We start from the raw sequence: 11,623 nt of genomic DNA on the forward strand, positions 1-11,623 counted from the left end.
AGTGTGTTTTGAGTAGAGAATTTTTCAAAGAGGGATCTTATCTGATGTAGAAAGGAAGATTATTCCAGAGCTTCAACACTGAAGCATGAACCCCTCATAGTATGAATGCAGGGAAAAGGGATGGGGTAGGTGGAGGCAATGCACAGGAAGGGAGCTGAGATTTCTCCCACCTGGCTTTTCTACTCTTAGGCTTGCTGTAGTGAAAGCAGTGATTAAGATCTGTGCACTGGTACTGAGACTGTAATAAGAGTAGGGGCTCAAAGAGTGTGAAAACCTTCAAATGAGTCAACCCTAAGACAGACAGACAGATAGACAGACACATGCATGCACAGGAAAAGAGGTTGGGGAGGTGGCAAATGCTGGGCCCACAGCACACTTTTTGTGTGTATCTGTTAGTCATAATAATATTTATTCACAGCTAATCAGGCAGGGCCTGATGTCTATTTTTCCTCATCAAGCCATTAAGTTCCATCCATTCCTGGCCTGCCTGAAGGATTTGGGGTTATGGGTGGGACTCGGACTCCCTTGAAAAAAATAAGAACATATTGCCAGGTGCCCTTGGCCTGGATTGGCCGCTGTCGTGGACAGGATGCTGGGCTCGAAAGACCCTTGGTCTTTTCCCAGTGTGGCATTACTTATATACCATATGTCTTCATGCCTTATTATCGCCCTCTAAGCTCCCATTGTCTCCTTCCAATGTTTCAATGTTTGTGTTCCATTGTTACATTCCTTAACGACACCTCGATTGTCTCGCATAACTCTGCACAATGTAATCCATAACCAATCTGTAACACATTGTATTTCCATCATTTAACTCATATTGTAAGCCACACTGAACCCGCAAAAAGGTGGGAAAATGTGGGATACAAATGCAATAAATAAATAAATAAATACTTATGACCACAGATACAGTTAAATTACAAAAAAAGGAAAAGCAGAAATAGCAAGAATGTGTTATAGTCATTAGGGAAATTAGTTTTTCACACATCATTCCAAGAAATCCCTCAAGGCATTGCCAACATCATTAAGAAAAACAACAAACACACATGAAAATGATACAAACTTAGGTGAAAACTAGCACAGAGATGAGCCCTTTTGTTCATTTTAATTGTTCGGTACATGTAGTGCCAAATGAATCGCATCTGAGGTCCTAATTCCTCCAAAAACGCGGTAAATAAATCCTAATAAATAAAGCAAATAAATAATTTTCCTGCCTTATAAAACAAGTTGAACAATTAGGGTCAGACTTATTCTGCACAAGAAGCGTGCAAATCTGTTAAATTTTGAAATAGTAGTTGGGAAACTCGGTAAAGCATAAGTTGAGGCAGAAGGCAATCAACAATGTCCCTTGGGAATCACAATCCTTATAGAAGGGATAATTTTATAACAGGTCATCCATGTTTAGAGGGTAAGCAGGTGCCTATTTTTCACCTATTTTATAAGGCCACATAGAAGATACCTCAGTGTCTTTCTAAAATACTAGGGGTAAACCAACCCACAGTTGGGAAACACTGAACTAAAAGATGCTGTCAAGGACCATAGAGGGTACTACTACAGCCACAATCTCAGTGAGTTATTTGAATCCCAACTTCTTCCAGCATGTGCTACAAGCAGAGGAGACCAATTGATCATGGGCAAATGATGGCTTAATAGTTAAAAGAGCTTTATAATAAATAAAACAATTTATGACATTGAGCTGAAAGAGTCTTGAACAAATTTTCTACATATTTTCTACCTGGTACATTCCAGTTTGTATTGCTGCAGTCGTTTCCATGGCAACAGAGTACAACCGAAGGAAGGGAAAGCGTAGAAATTGAACCTTAATACAATCAAAATCCCTTAGCCTCTCAATTAATCTAATCAGAGAGAAAATGTAATACCCACAGCTTTGCCCCCTCCCCCGCTTGAAACCTTGTTCACCAGGAATTCCAGGCAAATCCTAACAGAAAAAAGTGGGTGAAGAATGAAAAGTGAGGAGCAAAGATGGGTAGAGAATTGCAGAGTGAAACTCTCTTGCTTTGAATTCATATTTCTGCTGTAGGTGAACACCTCCCCCAGTCCCAGTTGGTGTTAGAAACCTGGCATAAAACAAGCCTGCACAGACATTTCTGCTCTTTCTTTCTTGCTATGCTACAGCATGGTGCAGTGACAAATCATGTTCTTTATATATTTGTAATTAAAAGGAGAAGCAGATGATAAAGATTGCTGTGTCTTTTAAAACAAACTGCAGGCAATTGTTTACTGTAACCAAGATTATACAGCATCTATCATGCCTGCTCGCAAAGAAACTCAGGATCAGTAGTATCAGTTTAACTCTTTTATAACTGGGATTTCTGATTCTTTTGGTTTATCAGTTGGACATTTTGATGTTTATGACAGTGTTTCCAGGGCCGCTGAGAGACTGAGCTGGGCCCGCCGCCCCCCCCCCCCCCATCTCTACCACTGTCGCTTCCCTCTCCTGCTCCCAGGCTGCCAGCATTGCAGTTCCTGGTCTCACCTGCCCGCCTTCGGCTCCGTCGATAGCCCCCCTCTGTCTGCCATGGTGACCGGGCCCCCTGCATTCAAATCGACAGCACCTCACCTCCATGTGAAAGTGGCAGATCGCCTCCCTTCAGGCATTCCCTCACTGTGCCCCACCCTCTGGGAGTAAATTCCAGAGTGTGGGGGCTACTTCTCAGAAGACTCGCTGGGGAGTATCACATCACACAATTTCTTTTGATGAGGGGACAGATAATGATGCTCCTTGAGAGGATTTTAGAGGTCTCAACGGTGTGTAAATAGCTAACTTAATCTCAGGGCCGGCGCAACCCAGTTAGCGTGGTAAGCATGGCAGGGGTACGCTGACCTCTGGAGGGCACCACAAGCCATGCTTACTGCTGCTGGATGGCTCACAGTTCCAGCTCTAGCTGCAGGCAGCTCTCGGTTCTCACCTGCTCGCCCACTGCCTTCCGACAGCCCTCCTTTCCTTCCTTCCGCCCTGCGTTTACACTTTTTATTTTACCTCAAGTTGCAGCTGCAGCAGCAGTGAAAAGCCCTTCTTTCTGTTCCTGCCACTGTGCATTTAAATCTTTTATTTTACCTCAAGTCGGCAGTGAAATCAGCAGGCTCGCCACCAGCCTTCCCTTCCCTCTCAGTGTTCCATCCTCGCGGAAAGAGGAAATTACATCAGAGGAAGGCAGGACACTGAGAAGAAAGGTAAGGCTGGAGGCGAGCCTGCTTTCACTGTCAAGGAAAAATAAAATATTTAAACGCAGGACGGAAGGAACAAAAAAGGGAATGCACATAAGCACCGCCACGCTGGGAAAAGACCCAAGGTCCATCAAGCCCAGCACTCTGTCTTCGACAGCGGCCAATCCAGGCCCCAAGAACCTGGCAAAACCTCAAAATTTAATAACGATCAATGGACTTTTCCTTCAGGAATCTATCCAGACCCCCTTTAAACTCAACAAGGCCAGCTGCCGTCAATACCTTCTCCAGCAATGAGTTCCAGATTCTAACTACGCGCTGAGTAAAGAAAAACTTTCTCCGATTCGTTTTAAACCTACCACATTCTAATTTCATCTTGTGTCCCCTGGTTCTATTATTGTTAGAAAGTGTAAACAAATGCTTCACATCTGCCCGCTCTACCCCACTCATTATCTTGTAAACCTCTATCATATCACTCCTCAGCTGCCTTTTCTCTAGGCTACAGAGCGGGAAGAGCAGGAGAAATGCTGGACATGGAGGAGAGGGAAGACAGGAAGGAGATACACATGGATGGAGGGTAGGGGAAAGAGGAGAAATGCTGGACATGGATGAAGTGGAGGGCAGGGAAGAGAGGAGAAATGTTGGACAGGAATGAAGGGAAGGAAAGATGGGAGAGGGAAGACAGGAAGGAGATGCACATGGATGGAGGGGAAGGGAGAGAGGAGAAATGCTGGACATGGATGGAGGAGAGGGGATACAGAGGAAGTAGATGCACATGGATGGAGGGGAGGGGAGAAATTCTGGACATGGATGGAGGGCTGTGAAGACAGAGGAAGGAGATGCACATGGATGGAGGGGAGGGGAGAGAATTGAAATGCTGGATATGGATGGAAGGGAGAGAAGAGAGCGGAAGTGAGATGAATATGGATGGAGGGGAGGAGAGAGAGGAAACATGCTGGACATGGATGGAGGAGAGGGAAGAGAGAGGAAAGAGATGGAGGGGTGGGAAGAAAGAGGAAGGAGATGCATACTGATGGAGATGAGGGAAAGGGAAAAGAGGAGAAAAACTGCACATGGATGGAGAAAATAGGCAAAAGCTGGATCCACTCTATACCTCCTCCAGTCAAGTCCGCGGAGGACCCAGCTTTTACCTATGGATGTAAGGTAAGAAATGAAGAAGAAAAGAGGAACGTAAAGAAATAAATGGAAAGGAAGCCCTGGAAACTGAGTTAAGAGAACAGATAGAGAGCAGCAGAATCAGAGACGGGGACCAACATGATCAGAAGAACAAAGTCACAAGACAACAAAGGCAGAAAAAAATCATTTTATTTTCATTTTAGTGTTTGGAATATGTCCAATTTGAGAATTTACATCTGCAGTCTTATTTTGCAATTTATAACAATTTATTTATTGCATTTGTATCCCACATTTTCCCACCTCTTTGCAGGCTCAATGTGGCTTACAATACATAATGATCAGTGGAAAAGTAATAGAGAATAGACATTTAGTGTTATAGAAGGATCTTGGGAAATACGATAAACGGAGAAAAAAAACGTAATCGTAGTATATCAAGAAGGATTTTGGGTAACATGATAATGATGAAACATGATATTAGTATAACAATCAGATATTATAAGACAGTTCTGTATGTGTGTGGAGGAACTGTGTATATTCATATTGTTTGATCTTTGTGGTATGCCTTGTTGAAGAGATAGGTCTTCAGTAGTTTGCAGAAGTTCGTTAATTCGCAGATCATTTTTAAGTTGCACGGCAGTGCGTTCCAAAATTGTGTGCTCAGGTAAGTAAAGTTTGACGCATGTATTAATTTGTATTTTAGACCTTTGCAGTTAGGGAAGTGCAGATCAAGGAATTTGCAGGATGATCTTTTGGCATTTCTGGGTGGCAGGTCTATCAGGTCTGACATGTAGGCTGGTGCATCTCCGTGAATGATTTTGTGAACTAGGGAGCAGATTTTGAACGTGATGCGTTCTTTTAGTGGGAGCCAGTGTAGTTTTTCTCGTAGGGGCTTAGCACTTTCATATTTTGTTTTGCCGAATATGAGTCTAGCTGCTGTGTTTTGGGGCTATCCGAAGTTTTTTGATTATCTGCTCTTTACAGCCGGCGTAAAGTGCATTGCAGTAATCCAGATGACTGAGCACCATTGACTGTACCAGGTTGCGGAAAACAGTTCTTGGGAAGAAAAGTCTTACTCTTTTTAATTTCCACATTGAGTGGAACATCTTCTTGGTTGTGTTTTTCGCATGGCTCTCGAGTGTTAGGTTTCGATCGATGGTAACTCCAAGAATTTTCAAGGTGTCCGAAATTGGAAGGTTCAGATTTGGTGTGTTAATGGCTGTGAATTTGTTCTTGTTATGTTGAGAGGTAAGTATTAGGCATTGGGTTTTTTATGCATTAAGTTTCAGCCGAAATGCATCCGCCCATGAATGCATGATGTGGAGACTTTGGTTAATGTCATTGGAAATTTCCTTTAGATCTTGTTTAAATGGGATGTAAATCGTTAGGTCGTCTGCGTATATGTATGGGTTGAGATTTTGGTTTGATAATAGTTTGGCCAAGGGTATCATCATTAAGTTGAATAAAGTCGGTGAGAGGGGGGATCCCTGTGGGACTCTGCATTCAGGTGTCCATGTGGCTGAGGTAGTCAAGTTGGATGTCACTTGGTATGATCGTGTGGTTAGGAATCCCTTGAACCAGCTGAGAATGTTACCTCCAATTCTGAAATACTCTAGGATATGTAGTAGTATTCCATGGTCAACCACGTCAAAAGCGCTTGACATGTCAAATTGTAGGAGTAGTATGTTCTTTCCATTTGCAATTATTTGTTTGAAGTTAGATATGAGAGTGACTAGTACTGTTTCAGTACTGTGATTGGACCGAAATCCTGACTGGGAGTCGTGGAGTATTGAGAATTTATTTAAATAGTTTGTGAGTTGTTTGGTCACCAACCCTTCCGTTAGTTTGGTTATTAATGGAATGGATGCTACTGGCCTGTAGTTGGTTAGTTCACTGGCACTTTTCTTTGCATCTTTAGGTATGGGGATGAGTAGAATGTTTCCTTTCTCCTTCGGGAAGAGTCCATTTTGTAACATATAGTTCAAGTGTTTCGTTATGTCTGTTATGAATTGTTTAGGGGCAGATGTCATAAGATTGTTTGGACATATATCTAGTTTGCAATGGGATTTGGCAAATCTTTTAAGCGTTTGGGAAATGATATCCTCTGATAGTATCTCGAAGTTGGTCCAGGTTCTGTCTGCTGGGTAGATTAAGAATAAAATTACGGAGCACGTACAAAAGCATGGGCTGCTGAGACAAAGTCAGCACGGATTTAGTGAAGGGAAGTCTTGCCTCACAAATCTACTGCATTTTTTCGAGGGGGTGAACAAGCATGTGGACAAAGGGGAGCCGGTGGATATTGTATATCTAGATTTTCAGAAGGCGTTTGACAAAGTGCCTCATGAAAGACTCCAAAGGAAACCGGAGAGTCATGGGATCGGAGGCAGTGTATTATTATGGATTAAGAGCTGGTTAAAAGACAGGAAGCAGAGAGTAGGGTTGAATGGTCAGTATTCTTGATGGAGAAGGGTAGTTAGTGGGGTCCCTCAGGAGGTCTGTACTGGGACCGCTGCTTTTTAACATATTTATAAATGACCCTGAGATGGGAGTAACTAGTGAGGTAATTAAATTCGCAGATGACACAAAGTTATCCAGGGTCATCTCGTCACGGGAGGAGTGTGAAAGATTACAAGAGGACCTCGTGAGACTGGGGGATTGGGCATCCAAATGGCAGATGAAGTTCAACGTTGACAAGTGCAAAGTGATGCACGTGGGAAGGAGGAACCCGAATTACGGCAATGTCATGCAAGGTTCCGATTTAGGAGTTACGGACCGAGAAAGGGATCTGGGAGTCATCGTGGATAGAACGTTGAAATCGTCCGCTCAATGTGCTACGGCGGCTAAGAAGGCGAACAGAATGTTGAGTATTATTAGAAAAGGGATGGAAAACAAGCATGAGGATGTTATAATCCCGTTATATCACTCCATGGTGCGACCACACCTGGAGTATTGTGTTCAGTTCTGGTCTCCTCATCTCAAAAAAGATATAAAGGAATTGGAGAAGGTGCAGAGAAGGGCGACGAAAATGATAAAAGGGATGGGATGACTACCTTATGAGGAGAGCTTAAGGCGGCTAGGATTCTTTAGCCTGGAGAAAAGGCGGCTGAGGGGTGATATGATAGAGGTCTACAAAATAATGAGTGGGGTAGAACGGACAGATGTGAAGCGTTTGTTTACGCTTTCTAACAATAATAGAACTAGGGGACACAAGATGAAATTAGAATGTGGTAGGTTTAAAACAAATTGGAGAAAGTTTTTCTTTACTCAGCGTGTGGTTAGACTCTGGAACTCATTGCCGGAGAAGGTAGTGACGGCAGCTGGCCTTGCTGAGTTTAAAGGGGGTCTGGACAGATTCCTGAAGGAAAAGTCCATTGATCGTTATTAAATTCTGGGTTTTTGCCAGGTTCTTGGGGCCTTGATTGGCCACTGTCGGAGACAGAGTACTGGGCTTGATGGACCTTTGGTCTTTTCCCAGCGTGGCAGTGCTTATGTACTTATGTCAGGGTCTGGGTCTAGACAGTCAAGGAGTTCAGCATAGTTGATGGTGCTGACAGGTATCTTAAGTCGTAGTTGTACAATTTTCTCGTTGAAATATCTCGCGAGATTGTCTGCTCCTGGTGCGTCTTTGCTGTTGGTTGTGACTGGCATAGTATCTAGTAGTTTATTCACGAGTTGGAAGAGTTTGTGTGTGTCATTGTAATTTGGTCCAATTACAGTTTTGTAATGTAATCTTTTAGTTTGTCTTTTGGTATACTTGTATTTTCTTTGGAGTTGTTTCCAGGCGTTACGTGTGGGGTCGTCTTTCTTTTTATTCCATGCTTGTTCTAACCTTCTAACTTGTGTTTAAGTTTTTTCAGCTCTTCATTGAACCATGGTATTGAGTTCTTTCTACGTGAGGTTCTGGTTTGGATTGGAGCAATATTGTTTAATATGGATCTACATCTGTCATCCCATTCTAAGAGGAATTGGATTGTATCTGCTTTTATTGTCCAGTCGTCATGGTAGATCTGTTGCCAGAATGTTACTGGGTCTATTTTTCCTCTCGTGGTGTAGGTTTTCCGTTCTTGTTTATTCGGTGAGTTTTTCGTTCGCCATTGGAGGGAGATGTTTGCTTTATAGTGGTCGGACCACGGTGTGAGTGTCCAATTTGTGTCTGTTAGTATAAGGTTTGAGTCGGTATCGAATTTGTGTGTGACAATGTCAAGTGTGTGTCCTTTGTTGTGGGTTGGCTGCGTGTTTGTTCTGTGAAGATCCCATAGTTGTAAGAACTCTTCGCATTCTTGGGTGCTTGTTGAGTTGAGATCTTCGAGGTGCAGGTTGATATCTCCTATTATGATTAGATATGAGGTAGAAACACAAGTGTTCGAGATAAAGTCCATGAAGTGTGTTTGGGAGTCTTCCCAGTTGCCTGGCGGTCTGTAAAGCAGGACTGTGTTAAGGTGTTCCAGCAAGTTAGGGTGATTAATTCTTACCGAGGCAATTTCGAGTTGTGGCATAATGGATTCGGCTGTGGTTGTGATGGTGAACTCAAATTTGTATATTATGGCTATTCCTCCTCCTCTTTTTCCGTTTCTTGTCCAGTGGGTGATTTTGTATCCTGGTGGGCATAGATCTAAGATTATGGGGTCTTTTAGGTCATGAATCCAGGTTTCAGTGATGAATAGGAGATCAAGATTGTCTGTAATGATCCAGTCTATTATGATCTCTGTTTTATTTACTACTGATCTGGCGTTTACGTATCCCATTTGGATTGGTCGGTAAGGTTCAGTTTGGGATGTGCTTGTGTTAATATTTATTATTTGCCTGCTTTCTTGGTATCTGGTTCTGTTGTGTCCATTCTTCCCTTTCTGTTTTTCTGGTATTGTGCTACATGCAGAGTCTGTATGCTAATTTGTTTTGTGTGATTTTGGGTATACTGGAGCTGTAACAGCTTACAGAAATTATTTATAATTTTTCTTCTCCACACTGGTGTAATATTTTCAGTGATGATTGTTTACATGTGCCATGGCTGGCAAAAGGGGTGTGACTACTGTAGGGACAAAGCCATAGTGATCCTGCCCCTGGATGGGTAGGGGGTGCCGACTAATAGGCTGCAGGGGGGCACCAGAAGCCCTAGCACCGGCCCTGCTTATTCTTTTATTTTGTTTGAGGGCCTTGAAAATCAAACATGGAGTTTTAAATTAAGCCCAGTAAGGTACTGGTAGCCAGTGTAGTTTTTAGAGGAAGGGTGCGATCTGGTCACGCCATTTGCAGCCTTCTATCAGTTATGCTGCAGCATTCTGAATTAGTTGGATCTTATGTTTTTTAGTTTGACCAGTGTACAGGGTATTACAGTAGTCTAGTTGTGATGTTATCATGGCATAGACCACTGTGGTCAGACTCGTATTTTCAATAGATGGAGAGAGATGTTGTAGCTGCCATAGGTTAAGTCTTGCGAGGCCACCACTTGAAGTCTTGGCAGCTATTTTCAAGAAGCTGTGGCAGCAGGGGAGGTCAGTGGCAGTAGGCAGGAAAAAGTGGGATTCTATCCTTACCTGAAGAGTCCACTAGACTACCAGGGCTGCAAAGTAGTCCCAGGGGGCAAGCTGCTCGTGGATGGGAGATAGAGAAAGGGGCAGATGCTCGAGGATGGGGGGGAAGGGAGATGAGAGGGGGACATGCTGTATATGGAAGGGAGGGAAGGGAAGGAAAAAGGGGGAAATGCAGCACATGGATAGAAGGGGATGGAGAGGGGGACATGCTGCTCATGGATGGGAGGGAAAGGAAAGGGGAACATGCTGCTCATGGATGTTTGTTTTTTTGGAAATGTACATCTTTTCTAATTTTGTATTTAGACTACGGAAGAAAATGCCTTTCTGTTACTTTTACCAGTATTTTCACTGCTTATAGAATCTGGCTTCCCTGGGGAATCGAGATGACTATACAGTTGGGGTGGGGCCAGGGGTTGGCTGGGGCAGGGCATCATTTTTATTTTTTGTGTCCTCTTTTTTGTCTCCGCAAATATGGTAACCTTCAGTGTGCAGTTCTGATTGCCCCATCGCAAAATGGATATAGTGGAACTAGAACAGGTGACAAAAATAATGAAGGCAATGGAACTAAAGACTAAGGTTAGGAATCATCAGCTAAGAGTAAAGCTGACTAAGAGGGAGTAATGATAAAAGTTTATAAAACCATGAGTGGGGTGGAACGGTTAAATAGAGATCAGTTGTACAACCTTTCAAACAATACAAAACAAGATGATGCTTCATGAAACTAATGACCAGAAGATTGGAAACGTTGTGGAAATTGTTTTTCCCATGCAGCACATAATTAAGCTGTGGAATCCTTTGCCAGAAGATGTGATCATGGCAATTAACTTAACGGGGTTCAAAAGAAATTTGAACAAGTCCCTGTAGGAAAAGTAAATAAAAAATTAATAAGCAGCTAGACTTGGGAGACCTATTGCTCATCCCTGGAAATAAGCTCTGAGAAAGAGACTTACTTTTTGGGATCTGCTGGGAACTTGTGACCTGGACTGGCCAATGTCAGCGGCAGGATGAGAGACTTGATGGCCTTGGTCTGACTTAGTACAGTTTTTCATATGTTCTTAAGTTCATGTTAAGCAATGTTTGTTTTTTAAAGTTCTCTTAAATGTTCAATAGAGACACTCTTTTATTGAGAGACATCCTCTTTATGGATTTGATAGAGGTGCCCATGCCCCTTTTGTGAGATTCTTCTCAAAGGAACCTTGTGTAGTATCATATGAGTTCCTCACAAGGATATATGTGATCCTCTGAGAGTTCTATGATTCTGAAAGAGTCATTCTTAAAGCTATGTTGCCAAATTGTGAAAATGGGCAAGACACACTGTTTTTTCTATGAAATTGCTCCTCCAGCTGACATAAAGACATAAAGTTTGCAAAGTCATCCCAAGTCCTAATGATTCATTAGTGGCATTCAAAGGACTACAGAAACATGATTGAAAGAACAACCCATACAATTTTCTGAAAGGTTCTGAAATCACGAAAGTTCCCCTTAATCATGCCAGAAAGCATTTAGAAATTTAGAAAGCAACAAAAGGCAAGCACTGCATCATCACCTTTTGAATTTCAAGTACTTGCTGACTTATCATGAAGTCATTGTTTCGGCTCCAGACACTGTTGCTTTCAAGGTAGTGAGGGGACATATATGACTGATGCTTTGTCTTGTGATTTATAATAAGAATTTGCTCATCCAGTTCTTACCATTTGTTTCTTCCTACCCCTTCAATTCATAATTATTCAACATCAATTTTCATTCCTAGTTCCCTCCTTTTAGAGGCAGTT

The sequence above is a fragment of the Microcaecilia unicolor genome, chromosome 6 (genome assembly GCF_901765095.1).
Source record: "Microcaecilia unicolor chromosome 6, aMicUni1.1, whole genome shotgun sequence".
In the NCBI taxonomy this organism is placed as follows: Eukaryota; Metazoa; Chordata; class Amphibia; order Gymnophiona; family Siphonopidae; genus Microcaecilia; species Microcaecilia unicolor.